Below are 20,817 nucleotides of genomic sequence, written 5' to 3'. Positions count from 1 at the left end.
CCGCCCCAGCCGTCTGCTCTGGGGGCTGGTGCTGACCTGGCCTCCAGGGCTTCAGCTGCTGGCCACAGTCTTGAACTGTGCTGCACGACCCCTCCCTCCTCCAGACTGCACACGACCCGCTGTCCTGCTCTGCTGTGGAGCTGGCTTGGGGAGGGAGCCAGGGCTGGGCCATCTGTGTTGGTCACTTTCAGCCCGACTGGGCCAGCAGGGACAGGTGCCTGACCCGACGCTGCCCCCCTCCTGTAGGCTGGGTCCTATGCTTTAGGAAGCAGCCCTGCTGGCAGCAGGCAGTCAGCTGGTGCCAAGGCTATGGCCAGCCTGCCCCAGGCCCAGCTGCCTTCCGCTTTCGCCTGCCCAGCCCCTGTGGACACTGGGAGGAGCTATAGGGCACCCATTCTTGGCCTGGGGTGGGGGCGCCATCTGCTCGCTGTGCCCAAGGAGCTGAAGAAGCGTCTGGAACCATTGCTACCCCAGCGGCAGGAAGGCGCAGAGCCCCACCCGAGCCCAACTTCCTTTTCCTGCTTGTCAGAGGCTTCGTTCGGAGCAGGGTCTGCCAGGGCTGCAACCAGCCTGTCCCCTCCCCCAGCCTGGGATTTATCCCTAACCCCAGCCCTGCTCTGGGTCGTGGGGGTAGGGCCGGGAACCGCAGGGCAGGGCTGGAGGAGCTCTGGGGGGCTGTGGGGCTGGGGGGCTGGGGCCTGACTGGCTCCCAGGCACAAGCTTGAAACCAGCCAGGTGGCGGTGGCAGAGGCTCCGTGAACATGGCAGTGACAGAGCTCAGACAGATCAGGACCACACAGCCAGCCCTCCCTGGGCTGCAGAGGGTGGGTCCCCCCATGCATGGGTGGGAGCACTGTGTTGCATGAGCCCGTGTGACTGTGGGGGGGTGTGTGATCTTCCTGGAGCAGCCTGCTACTGTCTCGGCTGCATGGCCGCACCCCTGCTGCCAGCTGTCACCTCAGCTCCTCAGATGACCCCTCCCCAGGGCTACCTTTGGCAGGAGTGCCCGGCCAGCCCTGTGGGAGCTGATCCTGCTGGGCCGGGAGGGCAGCACTGGGCAGCCTGTCCCCAGCCCCGTGGAGCCGGAGCCAACAGCCAGGTTGGGCTCTCCCAGGAAGATCCGTTTCCTTGTGCAGGTGTGTGTGCTGAGCCAACGTTACTCAGCGGGGTGGCACTCAGTGTGCCCAGCCACAGTGCTGACCGCTGACATGGAGGCCCAAGCTGCTCCACTCCTCATCCGCCCCCAACATGCCTGGGAGAGCAGCAGACTCCTGCACCCTGTGGGGGACCCGGAAGAGCCTCCTTTAAAAACAAGAAAGAGAAACTCTGAATGCCTGTCTCCTCTTGAGAATGAGGAGTGCAGGTGCAGAGGCCAAGCCTCTGGACCTGGCTGTGGCGGCCATAGCTGCCTGAGCCCCAGAAGTGGCCTGGGAGTGGCCAGCAAAGCTCAGCGGTGTGGGTCCATGTCCACCCCAGAAGCACCCAGGCCACGCTGCCCAGCAGCCAAGCACACTGCCCAGCATCCTGGCCACACTGCCCAGCTCCCATGCCACGCTGCCCAGCTCACAGGCCACGCTGCCCAGCACTCCGGCCACACTGCCCAGCTCCCATGCCTCGCTGCCCAGCTCACAGGCCACGCTGCCCAGCACTCCGGCCACACTGCCCAGCTCCCAGGCCACGTTGCCCAGCTCCCAGGCCACACTGCCCAGCTCCCATGCCACGCTGCCCAGCTCACAGGCCACGCTGCCCAGCACTCCGGCCACACTGCCCAGCTCCCATGCCACGCTGCCCAGCTCACAGGCCACGCTGCCCAGCACTCCGGCCACACTGCCCAGCTCCCAGGCCACGTTGCCCAGCTCCCAGGCCACACTGCCCAGCTCCCAGGCCACACTGCCCAGCTCCCAGGCCACACTGCCCAGCTCCCAGGCCACGCTGCCCAGCTCACAGGCCACGCTGCCCAGCACTCCGGCCACACTGCCCAGCTCCCAGGCCACGTTGCCCAGCTCCCAGGCCACGCTGCCCAGCTCACAGGCCACGCTGCCCAGCTCACAGGCCACGCTGCCCAGCTCCCAGGCCACGCTGCCCAGCACCCTGGCCATGCTGTTCAGCTCACAGGCCTGTTCCTCCTGGGGGCATTCTGCAGATCACTGTTGAAAGTGTGCCCTCTGCTGATCATTGTGCAGAACTACATGGCCATGGTCCAGCTATAGTCTAGCACCTATTTCACGTCACCCACGTGCACACAACCATGCCTCCTGCACGCGCACACACACACACACACGCAACCCTGCCTCCTGTTCTGCACACACACCCCTGCTGGTTCTTCCACATTGTACCCAGAGCGGCTGCCCCAGGCAAGGGCACATGGGGTCCTGTAGGGTCTGGCTTCCAGAGAACAGCTCCCGCACCCAGGGTTCTGAACGCTTTCATTTCCTTACATTGCTGGTTCCTGCTGAGCTTCACTGTGAGGACTGGAGATGCTGTTGTGGTGCGGGCTGGCGGCCCGCAGGGTGGGTGGGTAGGTGGGTGGGGCTGGTGGCCTAGGTGAGGCTGGTGGCCTAGGGGCTGGTGGCCATGGGGCGGTCTGGTGGCCACGGGGCAGGCTGGTGGCCTAGGTGAGCTGGTGGCCTAGGTGAGCTGGTGGTCTCGGTGGGGCTGGTGGCCTAGGGGCTGGTGGCCATGGGGCGGTCTGGTGGCCACGGGGCAGGCTGGTGGCCTAGGTGAGCTGGTGGCCTAGGTGAGCTGGTGGCCTCAGAGGACTGGTGGTCTCAGTGGGGCTGGTGGCCTCAGTGGGGCTGGTGGCCTCAGTGGGCTGGTGGGCCCAGCTCTCAGCTCTTGCCTGCCCAGATCCCCCTTGGTGTCTTTCTACATCCTTGGAAAGCAGCAGGTAGGACTGGGGCCCGGTGCCTAGGACAGGAGGGTAAGACCACTGAGACGCGGGAAGGAGCCCCCCACTTCCCAGCGGGAGCTGCTGGCAGTGTCCAGGGTGCAGATGCAGCCACTGAAGCTGTCATGAAGGCTCACCTGAGCCACATCACCCTGAGGGTGGGACCAGCACCTCTCCTTACTCTCATGCCTCCACCTTCCCAGGGCACATGCAGCGGGCAGTGGCTGGGGTGCAGGAACTAGACAGGCAATGGGGAGCACTGGGCACCCGTGACAGATCCCGGGCACTCTGGCTGCGTCTCCCACCAGTGAGGGCTCTGGATCAGGGCACGTGGCTCCATTCTTGCCCTGAGTCCTGGGAGCCGCTGGAGAAGCAGCTGGCCTGAGCCCCATGTCCACTCTGCCAGCAGAGGGCGCCACCTCCATGCAGGAGCAGCTGCTGGTCCCTGGAGCTGCATTCACTGCCCTAATTCCACAGCCCTGCCCTGGAGCCACTGCCTGCAGGGGCCCTCCTACAAGACAGAGCAGCCAGGCCGCCTGCCTGGCCCCACCGTCAGCCTTACCAGGCCAGAGCAGCCCCTGGCCTGCATGCTGGCACCTGTGCTGGTGGGGGAGGTGGGGCGGTTCTCCTTCCTGCATGACTCCAACAGGCACTGACCATGGCACGAGTGCTGAGCAGGGACAGGTGCTGATGGGGGTGGCATTGACCAGGGGTGGGCACTGAACAAGAACAGATGCTGTGCTGTGGTATGTGCTGTGCTGTGGTGTGGTCTGTGTTGCTGTGGTGTGTGTCGTGTGTGCTGTGGTGTGTGTGCTGTGGTGTGTGTGTGCTGTGGTGTGTGCTGTCTGTGCTGTGCTGTGGTGTGGTCTGTGTGAGCTGTGGTGTGTGCTGTGTGTTCTGTGGTCTGTATGTACTGTGGTGTGTGTGTGCTGTGATGTGTGCTGTGCTGTGCGTGTGTGTGTGCTGTGCTGTGCTGTGTGCCGTGTGTGCTGTGGTATGTGTGCTGTGGTGTGTGCTGTAGTGTGGTCTGTGTGTGCTGTGGTATGTGCCATGTGTGCTGTGGTGTGTGTGTGCTGTGGTGTGTGTGCTGTGGTGTGTGGTCTGTGTGTGCTGTGCTGTGGTGTGTGTGTGCTGTGGTGTGGTCTGTGTGTGCTGTGGTCTGTGTGTGCTGTGGTGTGTGCTGTGGTGTGTGTGTGCTGTGGTGTGGTCTGTGTGTTCCCTCTGTGCTGCATTTCCCATGGCCATGCCATCTGCTGTCCTCCCTCTTTCTGCAGCTCCGCCCACATGCTGGACTCGAGGCAGGGGTGTCATCTCCTGTGGTGGCTGGTCCTTCCGCACCATCCCTCACAGCCATGGGCGTGACTGCAAATGATTCTTGCAGCTCTGACGGCCTCCACTCCCTCCTGCAGTGGCACCGCTGCCCCAGACCTCCCTCCTGTGCGGTTGGGAGCAACACCGATCCGGCTCAGGGCGACCAACAGGATGGCCAGCACTGGAGTGGGGTGGGAGCCCCTGGCTGGGAGTGCTAGCCTGACCAGGTTGGGTGAGCCTGTGGTAGGACACTTGAGGGCAGAGCTGGATGGAGCAGCCCAGGCAGCGTGCACTGCTCGTCCCTGCCTGGCTTGTCTGGCTGGACGATCCCCAGCGACAGCTCTGTCAAGTGAGCAGGGCCTGTCCACCTGCTCATGGGAGAGGCCCCAGCTGGGAGGGATGGTGGCTGTCAGGGCCCAATGCACCTGACCCAAACCCTTCAGGCCGTGGGTGTCCTCGGGGCCTCCCAGCAGCCAGGGCGATGCAGGTCCCTGGGCCTGTCTCAGATCGGCCCAGCTCTGTCTTCCTGCCATCCCCAGCTAACGGCTTTGCCCCTCCTATCCTCCCCTCTCCCAGGACCCCTCTCTCTCCTTCCCTACTTCACCCATTGCTCTCCCTGCTTCCTGAGGTTTCACTCTATTTAATTGCCTCCCAGAGGGTCTGAGAGCTCCTGGGCCTGGGGCTGGCAGCCCATGGCCACAGTGGTGTGGGTGCAACTGTCCAGTGGAGTCCTGCTTGGCCCCATCTGGCACCTTCTCCAGTGGAGGACAATGGGGTCAGTGAGCTCCTAGGAGCAGCGTAGCAAAGCAAGACACCACCTCTCGGGGGAGTGTTGAGAACCCACTGGGCGGGTTCTAAATTCAAGGGTGCACCCCAGAGCCCCACAGTCCCAAACGGGGACTGTCTCAGAGGCCCCATCCAGGCCAGGCAGCACCAGACAGGGTCGGGGGCTAGGCATGTGCTCAGGGGAGGACCAGCAGTGAGAGGGGGCCCTGCTCTGGCAGAGAGGCCCTAACCAGCTGGCTGTCCAGCCTCGACTCAGGCTGTCCCGCACCACGGCCAGTGAGAGGAAAGGAGATCCAGTACAAGCAGAAACCGGAGGAGGGCGCTGCTGAGCTCCAGGCCCCACCGGTGAGGAGAGGGCAGCTGGGGGCATGGCCCCCTGCAGGGCACCTCCCATGCCTGCCAGGGCATCAGTGGAACGTCCAGCAGCTACGGGACCCCTGGCCACCCTTGGGCCTGGAGGCCTGGGAACTTGCCCCGTGTTGTGTGCCCACCTCCCCCCCTGACTCAGGAGCCCAAGTCCTGTTCTCAGGCCAAGGTGTGTGCCAAGGGCTCACCCACCACAGGCTTCTATGGACCACCCTCGGCCAGGCTGCCCTCTGCAGGCTTCCAGGAGGCCTTCCATCTGTTTGTCCTGCTCCCTGAACACTGCTGAGGCTGAGCAGGATTAGCTCTGTGACCCAGTGTAGGGGTGTCTCACATGTGAGCAAGCAGACATGGGGTGGGGTGCTCAGAGGCCTGGAGGTAGAGTTGGGCCCTGGGCTTCCTGGGCACCTAGGGACCCACGCAGGACAAGGAGCCCCTGGCCCAGGCCTGTGGGAGACAGCTGCTGAGGTCCCTGCTGTGGGGCGGAGCGCCCGTTGGCCCGGGCAGTGGGAAAGGAAGCGGCCGGCCCAGCTCTGAGCGCGCCCATCTGGCGTCCTTGTCAGGCTCAGATTCCGGTGTGGCCTGCCCCACCCGGAAGCTTCCAGGATGTGCTGCCAGGGAGTCAGCCCCGCCCCTGCAGGCCAGGCCTTGGAATTCACCCCAGGCCCTTGTCACCACTTGCTGGCTGGCTGGCTGGGAGCTGGGGGTCAGCGCTGGCCTCCCCTCCACCCAGCGTGAGTGCCAGGGCTCAGCAAGGGGTGGGGGTGTTCTGTCTGGCCTGACCATGTGTGAAGGAGGTGTTTGAGGTGGTGGGAGGAAGGACTTCAGGTTTCATTCCCCTGTGACGTTGCTGTAAAGAGGTCTGGGGGCAGGCTGGGGGCAGCCCTGGAATGGGCCCCACACGGTCCACGCCTCAGCGCGCTCTGCTGGCCCTTGGTGCTAGGGTGCAGGGCGCCCCCTGCAGGCTGCACTCTTGGTGCCCTAGATTCTGCTCTGAAAACACACCTGCGATTAACTGGCAAAGCCCAGGAGCCCAGGAGCCCAGGAGCCTGCAACAGGCCTGGCCGTGCGTGGGTAAGGCCTCCTAGTCCAGGGAGCTGGCAGGAGAGCAGCCCAGTCCAGCCTTACAGAGCATGGCTGGAAACTTGCAGATCAGGAGGGACAGCTTGGGGCAGGGGACAGCAGACAGGGCGAGCTCCTTGCTGGGCTCCTGGCCAGGGAGAGACTACACTGGGCAAACAGCTGCTCTGTCACAGGCAGCCCCAGCTGGCAGGGGACAGCGCTCCAGGGGGCGACTCCCAGGAGCAGGAGGGAAGCCTGGGAGAGGGTGAACTGCAGCAAGGCTGCCGCCCGGGGTCGGCACCCCATGGGAACGCAGCTGTGAGCTGAGCAGCCAGCAGGGGAGCAGGGGTGCTCCCTGCCCAGGCTGGGGTTCAGCAAGGAGGGCAGAAGGTGAGGGCATCAATGGGGATGAAGACGACGTGGACAAGCAGCAACCTGGGGCTGAGCCACACACACATACACACCACAGTACACACACATGTACACGCACACAGTACACACACATGTACACACCCCTCCTCTGCCCACACACACACACACGTACACACACACCTCTCCCCTGCCTACACACACACACGTACACACACACCCCTCCTCTGCCTACACACACACACGTACACACACACCCCTCCCCTGCCTACACACACACACGTACACACACCCCTCCTCTGCCTACACACACACGTGTACACACACACCCCTCCTCTGCCTACACACACACACGTGCACACACACCCCTCCTCTGCCTACACACACACACGTGCACACACCCCTCCCCTGTCTACACACACACGTACACACACCCCTCCTCTGCCTACACACACACACGTGCACACACACCCTCTTCTGCCTCTGACTCAGGCCCAGTCCCAGCCTCTTTCTTTCTGGGCTCAGACAAGCTCAATGGGCTCCTTCACTGTTTGTTTTCCTGTAAAATAAACATTTATCAGTACTTGGGAAATGTGTGAGGCAGAGGAAACCGCAGCCCCCAGGACCCAGCCTTACAGGACTCCTCGTGGCTGGGCGGGCATGGCCTCGGGCACAGGCTGAATCCTGGCCACTGCTGCCACTGGCAAGGCAGGCCCCAGGCAGGAGTGGGCACACACACACAAACAGAGCACTCATCCAGGGCTGGCACAGTAGGGCCCGGACCAGTGGGCACACACACACACAACACTTGTCCAGGGCTGGCACAGTGGGGTTCAGGCCAGCGGGCACACACACACACAGCACCCGTCCAGGGCTGGCATAGTGGGGTTCAGGCCAGCGGGCAGTGGGCACACACACAGCACTTGTCCAGGGCTGGCACAGTGGAGTTCAGGCTGAAGCCAATGGGCACACACACAGCATTCATCCAGGGTTGGCACAGTAGGGCCTGGGCCAGTGGGCACACACACAGAACACCCGTGCAGGACTGGCACAGTGGGGCTCAGGCCAGTGACACACACACACAGCATTCATCCAGGGTTGGCACAGTGGAGCCTGTGCCAGTGGTCACACACACAGCATTCGTCCAGGGCTGGCACAGTGGGGCCCGGGCCAGGAGAGCTGTCCAGCAAGACCTGACTTGCAAGGAGGCAGCCAGCAGGGCACGGTCCTGGGGTGGCACAGGTGTCTAGGCCCAAGCCACAAGGCTGGCAACCCAGGAGGGGAAGTCAGGTGGCCCTGGCACAGGGGTGGGGCTCTGCAGGGCCCAGTGGCAGGGAACTGGCTCAGGACTGTGAGGATACAGGACGTGGACATCGCTGGGACAGCTGGCCCTTGCCTGGAGAGGCCCCTGGTGTCCTGCATGTCATTCTGCAGTGGACCTGTGGCAATTGTGCTGTAATGGGCCTCCTAACGCTGGCTCCAACAGACCCCTCCCCTATGGCAAAGGCTGTTTTGGGAGTGCACCCTCCCTGGAGAGCACGCACCGGGGGTTCTCCTTGGTTGCCACTGGGGTATCCCAAATACTGATCAGCTGGTTTGTTGTTTGTGAAGAATTGCTTTGGGTGCATTTAATCTGTCTCATAGTGAATTGCAATTACTCAGCAATGCCATGTTTGCCTCATTTCCAAGGTGCTGTAATGTTTGAGATGTACTTGAGACATCTGGTGTGGCCGTGTCAGCTGTGGGAGCTGGACACTGCAGGGTGGGGCCAGGTACCCTCTGCCATGGCCGTGTCAGCTCTGAGCGCTGGACACTGCAGGTGGGGCCGGGTGCCCTCTGCCATGGCCGCATCAGCTCTGAGCGCTGGACACTGCAGGGTGGGGCTGGGTGCCCTCTGCCATGGCTGCATCAGCTCTGAGCGCTGGACACTGCAGGGTGGGGCCAGGTGCCCTCTACCATGGCCATGTCAGCTCTGAGCACTGGACACTGCAGGTGGGGCCGGGTGCCCTCTGCCATGGCCGTGTCAGCTCTGAGCGCTGGACACTGCAGGGTGAGGCCGGGTGCCCTCTGCCATGGCCGTGTCAGCTCTGAGCGCTGGACACTGCAGGGTGGGGCCGGGTGCCCTCTGCCATGGCCGTGTCAGCTCTGAGCGCTGGACACTGCAGGGTGGGGCCTGCAGGTGTGCTCTGTTTGCAGCCAACTTCTTGGCGACACCTTGTTTTCTGGCTTCTTTATAAGACAAGATCAGGCACGTTCAGGGTGGTATGGCCGTAAACTCCTGGCTTCTTTGATGGAGAACTTCCTCACACACCGAGAGGGTTTTCATTGGTGTGTGTGAGCAAAAGTGCGCAAAGTGTCCGTGTGTGTGCATGTGTAGGCGTGTACAGCGTGTGCCTTCATGCGCCTCCTGCCTGCCCACCCAGCACAGCTGGACACCTGACAGCCAGGGCTCTCTGCTCCTCTCCCACAATCACCAAGGCCGGTACATCTCATTATGCATGGACAGCCCTGGGCTTCCTGCCATCTCAGAGTCTGGCACAGGATTCTCCTCTCCAGGGGACGGGGTTAGTAATAGCCACATGAAGCCCTCCTCTCATGCAGCTGTGTCTGGAGACCCAGGCCCAGGAGGGGCTGTGGTAGGAAGGGACAGGGTGTCTGGAGCCCAGGCCTGACCTTAGTCCACTCACGCAGTCCCGTGGAGGGTGCTGTGCTTTTCAGCCTGTCAGCCTCCGAGCTGCGGGCGGGGACCTGGCATCTCACGGTATTAGCATTCGGCAGTACAGCCTTTGCATGTGTCACGCCTGGCTCAAGGTGCGGGTGCTCCCAGAGCCAGAACCCCGCCCCGCCGTGAGTCAGAGCAGCAGCCAGCACCAGCCTGCTGGGGAGGCGCCAGGACCAGGGCCTCCAGCCGATCCCCTCCTGGGGCCTGGGCCAGCTCTGTCACTTGTCCTTCCTGCCCCCTTGCCCAGCCCTTGTCTCCGCAGGCCACACTACATTCCCCCGAACACACCCCATGGGCCTCCTCCTGCCTCTCCCATTCTCACCCCCTGGTGAGGCACAGTGGTGGGACAGGCTCCCTAATGGGGCTGTGCAGAGGGGGCCAGCCCAACCCAAGCTTCACATCTCCTGAGCCTAGGGTGCTGGTCCAGGACGTCAGCCCAGGGCACAGGCACCAGAAGAGAGGCCCACACAGGCTGGGGTCCCAGCTCCCCAAGGGCTCTGTGTGGGGCACCTGGGCCATGGACTGCCTGCCTAGGGGCCACAGTGCTGCTTTCAGGGAAGCTGCCAGAAGTTACAGTACACACAGACTCTCTGGAGAGCTCCCTGACCCCAGGGCCTGCACCTGCAGCAAGCGTGAGAGGTTACCTGGGAGTGGCAAAGGCAAGCACCCAGGGTTCACTGCCCCAGGTAATAGCCTCATCCCAGCCTCTTGGGCTCCTTGTCCTCCTGCAGGGTCCAGGGCACACCCTGGAATGTGCCATGCCTATAGAGCAGCAAGTCTGGGAGGCTGAATGGGCCCAGGAAGTGACCCGGCCGGTGGGTGGATGTAGAATGGAGTCGGCAGGTGCAGAGGTGAGCAGAGCTTGGATGTGATGCAGGGAGAACTGGATCTGAGCCTGGAGCTTGGGGACCGGCTGTGATATGGCTGAGGCGGGGGCATGAGGGACCAGACCCGGCCAGCGTGCCCCTCGACTACCCCAGGGGCTTCCTCACATCCTGGAGCCTCCATGAGACCCTTCCTAAGGCTGCAACCAGCAGCCAACAGCCTCCAGGCAGGTGCAGGCTGCACTCCTGGGCAGCAGAGCATTCACCCTGCACCCTGGGCTGTCACATGCTGGTGTCCTGGATCCTGCTGGACGCCCCCACTCTACCCCGGCCCTGTCCGTCATGAACAACAACTTGGCGAGTGTCAGGATGGGAAACCAGGGTGGAAAGGGACGTGGCAGCACCCTCTTGGGCCCCAGGGTGTGGAAGGGCAGGTGGGGCAGGTAGGTGGCAGGCCTGCCAATCTGTCCTGGGCTGCATGCTGAGCACCCACATCTCCCCACTGGGCTCTTTGGAGAAGCCTCCTGCATGGTGCGCAGCTGTGTTCTGTGGCCGTCCCAGAGTCAGACAGGAGCAGGCGCAACACCTCCAGTTGTGTACCAGCTTCCAGAAGTATTGATCTGAGAGTCAGAGAGACACTGCTGGATTTACCTTCCAGGAAAGAAAACAGCATTATTATTGTCATTCTCATCATTAGTATGATCACAGGACCAAGGCAGAAGGATTCCGGGTCACAGTGCAGACCCATCTGACTTTAGAAAGGGAGAGGGGATCCAGGAGTGTGGTGAGCAGGACACACCTCCACAGGCCACGCCCCACAGGCCCCACCCATAACCACACCCCCACAGGCCCCACCTCCACCGGCCCCACCTCCACGACCACGCCCACAGCCACGCCCGCACAGGTCACGCCCCTAGGACCACGCCCGCACAGGCCCCAGCTCCATGACCACACCGCCACACCCACGCCCCCACAGGTCACGCCTCCACAGGTCCCGCTCCCACAGGTCCCACCTCTATAACCACGCCCCAGCCACGCCTCCACAGGCCACGCCCCACGACCACGCCTGCAAGGCCCCACCCCATGACCACACCTCCACGACCACGCCCACAGCCACGCCTCCACAGGTCATGCCCCTACTACCACGCCTGCACAGGCCCCACCTCCATGACCACACCTCCACGACCACGCCCACAGCCACGCCTTCACGGGTCACGCCCCTACTACCACGCCCGCACAGGCCCCAGCTCCATGACCACACCGCCACACCCACGCCCCCACAGGTCACGCCTCCACAGGTCACGCCCCCACAACCATGCCTGCACAGACCCCGCCTCTGCAGCCACACCTCTGATGGCCACGCCCCAGGGCCCCGCCCTCATAGGCCATGCCTCTGCAGGCCCCGCCCAAGGCCACGCCTCCATGAGCCATGCCATGGACCTGCCATCACAGGCCCCGCCTCCACCAGCCACACCTTCACACACGTACCATGTCATAGCTGGTCATTTCATGTCCTGTTGAACCTGGACTCCCTTCAGTGTCTGTGTAGGTTCAGAGATAAGACTGGCAGCAGCCAGTTGCATCCAGTTTTATCAGAGACCCTAAAAGCTCAATAGGTGCTTTTTAGTTAAAACTACTATTATGGGCCCTGTGCAGTAACCTGCTAACTAAAGTCCTTGCTTTGTGTGTCCTGGGATCCCATATGGGCACCGGTTGGTGTCCTGGCTGCTCCGCTTCCCATCCAGCTCCCTGCTTGTGGCCTGGGAAAGCAGTCGAGGACGGCTCAAAGCCTTGGGACCCTGTACCCATGTGGGAGACCTGGAAGAGGTTCTGGGCTCCTGGCTTCGGATTGGCTCAGCTCCAGTACTGCAGCCACTTGGGGAGTGAACCAGCAGATGGAGGATCTTTCTGTATCTCCTCTCCGTATACCTAACTTTCCAATTTAAAAAATATATATCTTTAAAACTACTGTTATGGGATTGAAAGTTTCTATACATCAGACAGGCAAACGGCTACTATGGGCTGTTGGCATGTCAGGTGGCAAGGGGCAGGGAACTTTCTGCAGTCCATGGCTGCAGTAGGCTCCTCTGTCCTGGTTCACTTCCATGATGAGTGGCCGAGACTAGGCCAGCCAGAGTTGGGAGCCAGCCATGCTACCCAGGGCTTCCTCATGGGTGAGCCCATCACCACCAGCAAGTCCCAGGTATGGTCCCAAAGACCCTGGGCATCCTCGTCCACCGCAGCTGACCCAGGGGCACATGTTCCCCTTCCAGGAGGCCTCTCCACCAGGAACTGGGGCACAGCTCTCCACGGCTCCTGCACAGCCTATTTTAAACTCTTCCCTTCAGACGCACCCAGAACAGAACTGGGGCATGGAGACCAATGCGAGGCCGCAGCCCCGGGGGGACAAGATCATGCTTTGTGATGATGGCTCCACTCTGAACCAGATCACCTGGGGTCAGCGAGCCTGCAGCTGGCAGCAGCGACAAGCGGCCATGCCCAAGCCCAGGCTGAGGCCCCTAGAGGCCAGGGCTGGCTGCACGACTCCTGCACCCTCAGGACCACCAGAGGCAGAGCTGGGGACACAGAAGGAACAGCCCCAGCCTGACCCCAGGGCACCTCCTACAGGCTGGTGGGAGGCCGACTGAAAGTGTTCCGACAGGCAGGGTTGGATTGGCCTCTGCTGTGCAGACACAGCGGGCACCAACGTGGATGACCTGCCACCTGTGCACTCCCAACGGTCAGGTGACTGGCCCGTGTCCAGGGAGGGGTGTCTACCCAGACAGCGCAGCGGGCGACTGAGGGCAACCTGGGAGGGACCTCAGAGGGGTCTGTGGGCATCAGTGGTGTACCGCACACCTCCCACCTCAGGCTTCAGAGCAGCCACGGCATAGCAGCCATGGGGGTCCATGCAGCTTCACCCAGGGGGCTCTGGGTCCTGGGGCTGGAGGTGCTGAGGCCTCTCAGCTTCCAGGCACCTCGGCTGCTGCCTGGGGACATTGCTGATGACCTCAGGGAGGACAGGAGCGCTTCCGTGCCACTTTGAAGGCAGTGGAGGTGCTGCTGGAGCAACAGCCTTCAATTATGTCCCCAGAGTGCAGGAGGGGGTGACCCAGTTTCCTGCTTCCAAAGCTTTCGGGGCTGAACCTGGGTCCATCAGATCTATTCTGGGCTGCTGAGCCAGGGCTGGACCTGAACCACCAACCATAAGAGAAACACGAATTAAAAACCATGAGGCAATGCCACCAGCATGGACGAGGACGGCCTCTCCCCACAGCAGAGGACAGGTGCTGGGAACATGAACACGACAGGGGCACCACCTCCAGCAGCTGAACCAGACATCCCAAACAGGAACCAGAGGGCCTGGGGCTGGCACAGCTAGGACCCCCACGGCCCTAAGCACATGCCCTCAGCAGGAGAGGGTGCACACAGTGTGGCCAGCACCCGCAGAGCTGGAGGGACACGCCAGGATGCACACGTGTGGGACTGAGCAGGTTCACTTCTGTGGAGCCCAGGGAGGGCCAATCAGGGGCACGCAGTGGAGGACCAGGGGCCTCAGGACAGCATGGGCCTCAGGGGGCGTTCTGCAGCGCCCAAGGCCTGCAGGGCCTATGGTGCCGGCGGCTGGTGGCCACATGCTCTTTGCAAGCTCTAAGCTCAGTGTGCTGCTCGTAGAACAAAATACAAACCTGGCTCGCTCTCTCTTTTTCGAAGATTTTATTTTTATTGAAAAGGCAGATATGCATAGAAAAGGAAAAACAGAAACACTCAGCTACTGGTTCACTTCCCAAGTGGTAGCAATGGCCAGAGCCAAGCCGATCCGAAGCCAGGAACCAGGCCCCTCCTCTGGGTCTCCCCCACAGGAGCAGGATCCCAAGGCTTTGGACCGTCCTCGACTGTTTTCCAGGCCACAGGCAGGGAGCTGGATGGGAAGCAGGGCAACCAGGACATGCCTATATGGGATCCTGGGTGTACAAGGCAAGGATTTAGTCACTAAACTATTGCACCAGGCCCAGATCTGGCTCTTTCTTAAGGTTCAAGCTCAGTTTATATTCCAAGATATTCTGGTTTTTGTTTTTAAGATGATTTGGAAGGAGAGTGATTCAGAAAGAGGCAGAGAGAGGGTGAGACGGGAAAGAGGCCTCTCAGCTGCTGACGTGCTCTCAAGTGCAGCTGTGCTGAGTGAAGCCAGGAGTTCCACCCAGGTCTCACCTGTGGGTGCCGGAGCCCAAGCACTCGGACCGTCGACAGGGAGCTGGATACGAGTGGAGCAGCCGGAGCTTAAACTGGTGCTCATGTGGGAAGTTCATGTTACAAACACACACAACACCAGCCTGTTTCTGCCAGAAGTTCTCCACGCATCTGGTCGGCAAACCATCTCCAACGGTCCGTGGCCCTGGTGAGTGGCCGCTGACACCCTTGCTGAAATTAAGCCCCAGGTTCTACTGGGCGAGGTGGGGCCCAAGTGGTCCGCCAAGTGCCACGAAGAGACCAAACGCCCAAGGTGCCTTGAAGGTCCCCCACTTCTAGGCATCTCTCCCAGGTGAGAAGGGCTTCCCATAGCGCCTCCTGGCAATGGCTTAGGGCCCAGGACACCCCTCTGCACCGCGTGCCTGGCGGCTGCGGGGACACCCCACAGGAACATGCACCTGACTGTGTTTTGGGTGTTCCCTGCCCGCCGGTCCAGAACCTGGGGCTTTGCGCGGCGCTCCCTGCCCCTGGCGCCAAGGGCCGGCTCTGCGTGCCCGTGCCGTCCCCAGAGCGCGCGCCCGCCCGCGCCGTCCCCAGAGCGCGCGCCCGCGCATGGCGCTCTGGGCTCCCGCGCCTCCTCCCCGTGTCCTGCTTTCTGCTCCGGCGGTCCCCGGCCGCGCGGCGCGTCGGACCTGAGCAGTCATGGAAATTTCCCACGATATTTGGGCCAGGATGAGTCAACCGCGAAGGAAATCTTTTTTTAGGTTTATCTCTTGGCTGACGCCTTGCGAAGGTCGGTTGTTCAGAGCGGACTGGAGGCTTTGACGACCGGCTGCCCAGCGTCACGTGGTGGGGTGGGGAGGGCGCGCGTGTTGCCACAAGATGCGACCCCACGCGTGTCCCCTGTCCTGTACTCCAACCCAGAAGTTTCCAGAAAGTGGCGCCTGTCCCTAAGCTTGCCACCTGCTCCCTGGACTTCAGAAGGGGCAGCAGAGAGGGGCTCAGAGGCCAGGGTTCTTCAACCCCCAGGACCCACTGGCCCGGGATGCTCAGCCTCTGACTTCCCATCCAGCAGGCCTGGCCTGGGCACTGGCCTTGGTGCCGACACAGCCCCAGCATGGCCCACAGTGAGCAACATTCAGACACTGCCCTGTGTGTGCCGCAAGCAGCAAACCACTCAGGTCCCAGGACACCTGTTCCCCCAGGTGCCAAGGGGGACGTGGAGTCCTGGGTCGGTGGTTCTGCCTCTGAGACTGCCCACAAAGCCTGAGCAGACCTGAGCAGGGAGTGGTCAGTTCAGGCCACAGGGGCTTGAGTGACAGTCATCCTGATGTCCCTGCTGGGATTCAGCCAATGCTGGGAGGACTGCACCTTCCGCCAGGCTGCTTCTGTCCGTAGAGTCATGTCCTGTAGCAGGTCAGGGTCGATTCTGTCCCCTAGGGCCTCCCAGACCCAGGATTCTTGGTGCCTGGGAGAGGGGATGGTAGGGGAAGCATAGGGTCACATGCCTCCCATAAGGTACCCTTAGCAGTGCACACTGGGGCTATGGACACTGAGCTGCGGATGCTGGGGCTGTGGACACTGGGGGCTGTGGACACTGGGGGCTGTGGACACTGGGGGCTGTGGACATTGGGGGCTGTTGATGCTGTATCTATAGACGCTTGTGTGGAACCAGGGACTCAGCCTCCTGCAGTCAGCCTTGGCACTCAGGAATTGGGGTGGGGCAGGGGCAGTAGGTAGATGAATAGTGTCTTTGGAGGATGGAACCCAGTGGAGGGCAAGGCAGGAGCCACAGAATGTACAGGCCAGCTCCCTCTGTGGGCAGCCCTGGACCAGAAAATGGCTGGCCCTCAGCTGGGAACCCTTGCCCAACAGGCTCCGCCAAGGTCCCTGCAGGACTCAGGAGGGGCCGTGCCTGTGGCAAGGGTGCGGGAAAAATAGAGGTCACACAGGCTGCCTTGGAGGCCCTCAACAACTCCACCGTCCCCACAGCCAGGCTCCCTGGTCTCTCTAAAGGCTTATTTATTTGCAAGGTAGAGTTACACAGAGGAAGACAGCAACATAGAGAGAGCCATCATCAGCACCCAGGCTCACTCCCCAGATGGCTGTGAAGGCCAGGGCTGGGCCAGGCCAAAGCCGGAAGCCAGGAGCTTCTTCCAGAATCATCATCCTCGGCTGTGTTCCCAGCTGCATTAGCAGGGAGCTGGATGGAACAGCCGGGATGCAAAACAGGAAATATATAGGATGCGGCACCTATGCCATGGCACTGGCCCCGAGTTCCAGGCCGTGTGGGGAACACTGCCTGAGAGCAGCCTGACCTGAGACTTCCATAAGCCCCGTGGACCAGGAAGGGTCCCCGTTAGGGTTCAAGGGAGGGCTAGTGGCCACGGTCATCCCAGTGCCTCCAGTCAGTTTCCGGGTGCCGCTGTCCCCTCGGTCACCCCAGAATAGGAGAGCCAGCCAACACTCAGAGGGTGACCTGCCACCTGAGCTGCATGGGGGCTCGACTCCCTATAGCCACACCCCCTTCTCTGCCGTGGCCTAGTCCCCAAGTTTAGGGAGAGCAGGCGACAGGGACCATCCTGGCATAGCTCAAGGGTGCTCGTCCAGAGCTCATCCAGGGCAAGGTGTTCTGACTGTAACAAGGTGGCCCATATCTCAATTTGGTAACGATATTAGAACATGTCCTGGAGGAAGCCCCATGGAGACCCTGGAAGGAGGGCACTTGGCAGGGCCTAGCTGCTGCCACTGGCCCTGCGCCCTGGAGCCTGCGCTATCTCTACATCTCTTTCTTGTGGCTGAGGTGGGTGGTCCTAGGGGATGCAGGACCCCCAAACCTCTGAGTCCTCTGGGGTTACACTCTCCTCCACACGTACCTGGCCAGGCAACAGCCCTCTTCTGTGTGCCTGCATTGAGGGCACTTCTGTCAGCCCAATGCACCTGCCTGGGACAGAGCTCACCTCCCGGACAATGACAGCCCTTCCTTCCTGACACCTGGGAGCCCTCGGGACCCCTTAGACTCACACCTGCTCCCCCCTGCCAGGCCTCCAGAACCCCTTAAACTGCTGGGCTGAGCTACGGAGCTGGGGAGCTCACCTTGCTTTTCACGCGTGGTCATTCTCATTGTCCATTGAGCCGAGCTGAGAATTCAAACAAGGAAGCCTGGGGAGGTGAGAGAGGCCTTGGTGAGTGTGATCAGGGGCTGCCTGGGCCCGGGACATGCTTGGCTGCTCACAGCCATGAACTTGGCCAGACAAGGACAGCTCTATTTCCTTGCTGTCACGGGGGGAAGAAGTAAGAATGGGGTTCTAACACCCAGGCTGTGCCCTACTCTGTTCTGGGTGGGAACCAGTGTTGACCCTCCATCCCCTGGGAGCAGCCTGAGTCACAGGTACATGGGCTTGGCCAGGCCGATGCCGCAGTGGAGTCCTGAGAGAAGTAGGCTTGGGATTCTGGCAGGCTTCGGGAGATAGCAGAGAACGGCTCAGTGGCAGTGCAGGTTTACAGCTGTCAGGCCCTGGGTCTGAGAGCCAGGAACTGTCAGGGGCAGGGGTCAAGCAGCTGCATACCATCTGGCCCAGATGTTGTCCAAGTGGAGGCCGGCCGTGGGGCATCATGGTCTGTGTTGGCTGGGCCCAGCTCCCCACCAACCAATCCTGTGTCTTTTGAGTTTAGGGTTTGTTATGAATACTAATGGAAATCCTTTCAAGTTCATGGTAAAAGCAGTCCATGTCAGCTTGCGTGGAAACCAGCCCCCATCCTGGCTCCTGGATTCTTGATAGGGGGTGCCTGCACATTTGCCTCCCAGCAGAGAGGAAGTGACTGTGGTCTGTGGGGGCACTTTTCCCAGAGGGGTCCTGTGCCAGGCACAAACATCCCCTCCACGCTGGGGACAGCAGGGCCACTGCGTGTGACTGTGTCCACTCACCCAGGACAGGAGAGGAGGTCTGGGAACATGAGAGCAGCTCAGGCGAGTTCTGAGCTGGGGCACCAGCTCGCCAAGACGCACCTCAGCGCATGCCACCTGCCCGCCAGGTTCCGTGTTTATGTAGTGACACTGCGTAGGGTCTGCGGGGTCTTGCCTCTGCCCGCCAGGTTCCGTGTTTATGTAGTGACACTGCGTAGGGTCTGCAGGGTCTCGCCTCTGCCCGCCAGGTTCCGTGTTTATGTGGTGACACTGCCGTAGGGTCTGCAGGGTCCCGCCTCCTGCCTGCCGTCACTATTGTACTTTCTTTCTTTTTGGGTTCATTACCATGGGTTTCTTTCTTGCTTGCTGTTTGCCCCTAAAGGCGAGCAATTGGGTGTTTTATTCTTTTCAGTTTTAAAAATTTACTTTATTTTTACTTGAAAAGCAGAATTACAGGGAGGAGAGAGAGCAATTCCATCTGTTGGTTCAGTCCCATTTAAATGTTTGCAGTGGCCACAGCTTGGCCAGGATGGAGCCAGGAAACAGGAGCTTCCTTCTAGGTCTCCCGTGTGGGTGCAGGGGCCCAAGGGCGTGGGCGTCCTCTGCTGCCTTCCCAGACCATAATCAAGGAGCTGGATTGGAAGCAAGGCAGCTGGGACATGAGCTGGTACCAAAAGGGGTGCCAGCCGCGCAGGCAGAGCATCAGCCTGCTATGGTATGATGCCTGTTCCCCCTTCGAAATGCTTAGCCCTTTGTCCATGCCTGTGTGGTTGGTCTCTGACCTTTAGCTGCTTGAGTCAGACACTATTAAGTGATGGCATTCAGCTAAACCACCAGTTTGCCTCCAGGAGGAACCTGACGCCCTCCAGGCTTGGCACAGGTGATTTTTGACCTCTGTGCTTGCAGGGCGACCTCCTTCAAGTCAGCAGTGCCAGAGGGTGTCCAGCTCAGGCTGGCCCCAGGAGCAGCGGGTGTGCACCTGGCCCTGCAGCAGTGTCCCTGGAGGGGTGTCCGCAGGCACAGCTCACTGGGATCGGGGAGGGCTTGTGGGGTGTGGTGCCCGTATACGTGTCACGAGTTCTGACAGGTGCTAGTGACACCGCACGCTGAGCCTCCGTGAGTGTCCAGCTGGACTTTCTGAGGCTCTGAATGCCCACCCTGGCTCCATTCTTATCCCCCCTGCTCTTTTCTGCTCCCACAGGTGGGTTCAGTTCCTCTTGTGCTATGCTCACATGTGGATGGGCCCCGCTGTCCCCAAAGATGTCCCATCTAATCAGAGGGACCAAGGTGCAAGTTCGTGAGGTGCCCGGGGCTGGTAGACTCCCAGGTATACGGCAGTTCCCAGGTATGGGAATATGTGTGTGGTGTACGTATGAGGCAGCAGCTCCATGCGGGGCAAGGAGAGGATGCGTAGACCATGTGGGGCTAGTTTGTGTCCTGGCACAGCAACAGTCATGCCCGGTGCACATGCCTACTTGGAGAACCTGTTTCCCAACCCTGTCTCAGACAGCAATGGTGTCCACGCTCACGGCTCCTGGACGACCTCTGCTTGGCCTGCCTGGGACAGGAGTCCTGGGCTTCTCGCTGGGCACCAGGAGAGGACTCAGCCATTGCCGCAGCGGCCACAGCTCCTGCCAGGTGCTCACGGTCCGTCCCCAGTCTCTCTTGGCACAGGTGTTGGGGGTGTGGGGCTTGGTCTGTCTCCAGGGGTGCCTGAGCGGGAAGCCTGCAGTCAGGGGCTTGTCCAGGCACAGACCTTAGAAATGGAAGCCAGGTTTCTGAGCAGGCTGGAGGCACCTGAGGTAGGTGACGCCCTCAGGAGACAAAGTGGTCTCTTAAGCATCTGTCTTCCCTGCTTCCTGCAGGCTAAGCTTGGAGTCAGAAAGACCCAGCAGAGGGGCCCGAGTCACCGCTGGCAACAGGAGCTCTGTCTCCGAGCATGGAGTGCCACTCCTGCCTGAGACAGCGGGACACCCCACACCTTACAAGGCAGGTGGTCTTGCGCAGCCCACAGGCAGGGCGGGGGCTGGGCCAGCAGCTGCTCTGCTTCTGTGTCCAGAGCCACCCGGGGTTCCCAAAAGCTGATGAGCACAGGTTCGTGGGTGGTCAGTGTGAACTTGTTCCCCGCAAAGGAGGGTTTCCTGTTCTGTCCGGGCCTCAGCCCCAGTGCTAGGTCCTGAGACTGGCTGCAGCTGCACATGGTCTCCTACGCCGAGGGCCACGGTGCACAGGACGCTGGTCAGCACGGCCCATCCACACCCTTGCTGAGGTCAGGAAGGAACTCAGGGGCCACTGCTCTGGGTTTCCATGTGACCGGAAGAGGCTGAGGAAGCTGTGGCTTGTGACCAGGGGAGTGAAGCTCACACTCACACACACATGTGCAGTGCACATTTAT

Source organism: Ochotona curzoniae, unplaced genomic scaffold (genome assembly GCF_017591425.1).
Source record: "Ochotona curzoniae isolate NIBS_2020 unplaced genomic scaffold, NIBS_Ocur_1.0 contig_66, whole genome shotgun sequence".
In the NCBI taxonomy this organism is placed as follows: domain Eukaryota; kingdom Metazoa; phylum Chordata; class Mammalia; order Lagomorpha; family Ochotonidae; genus Ochotona; species Ochotona curzoniae.
This window is presented reverse-complemented; position numbering follows the sequence as displayed.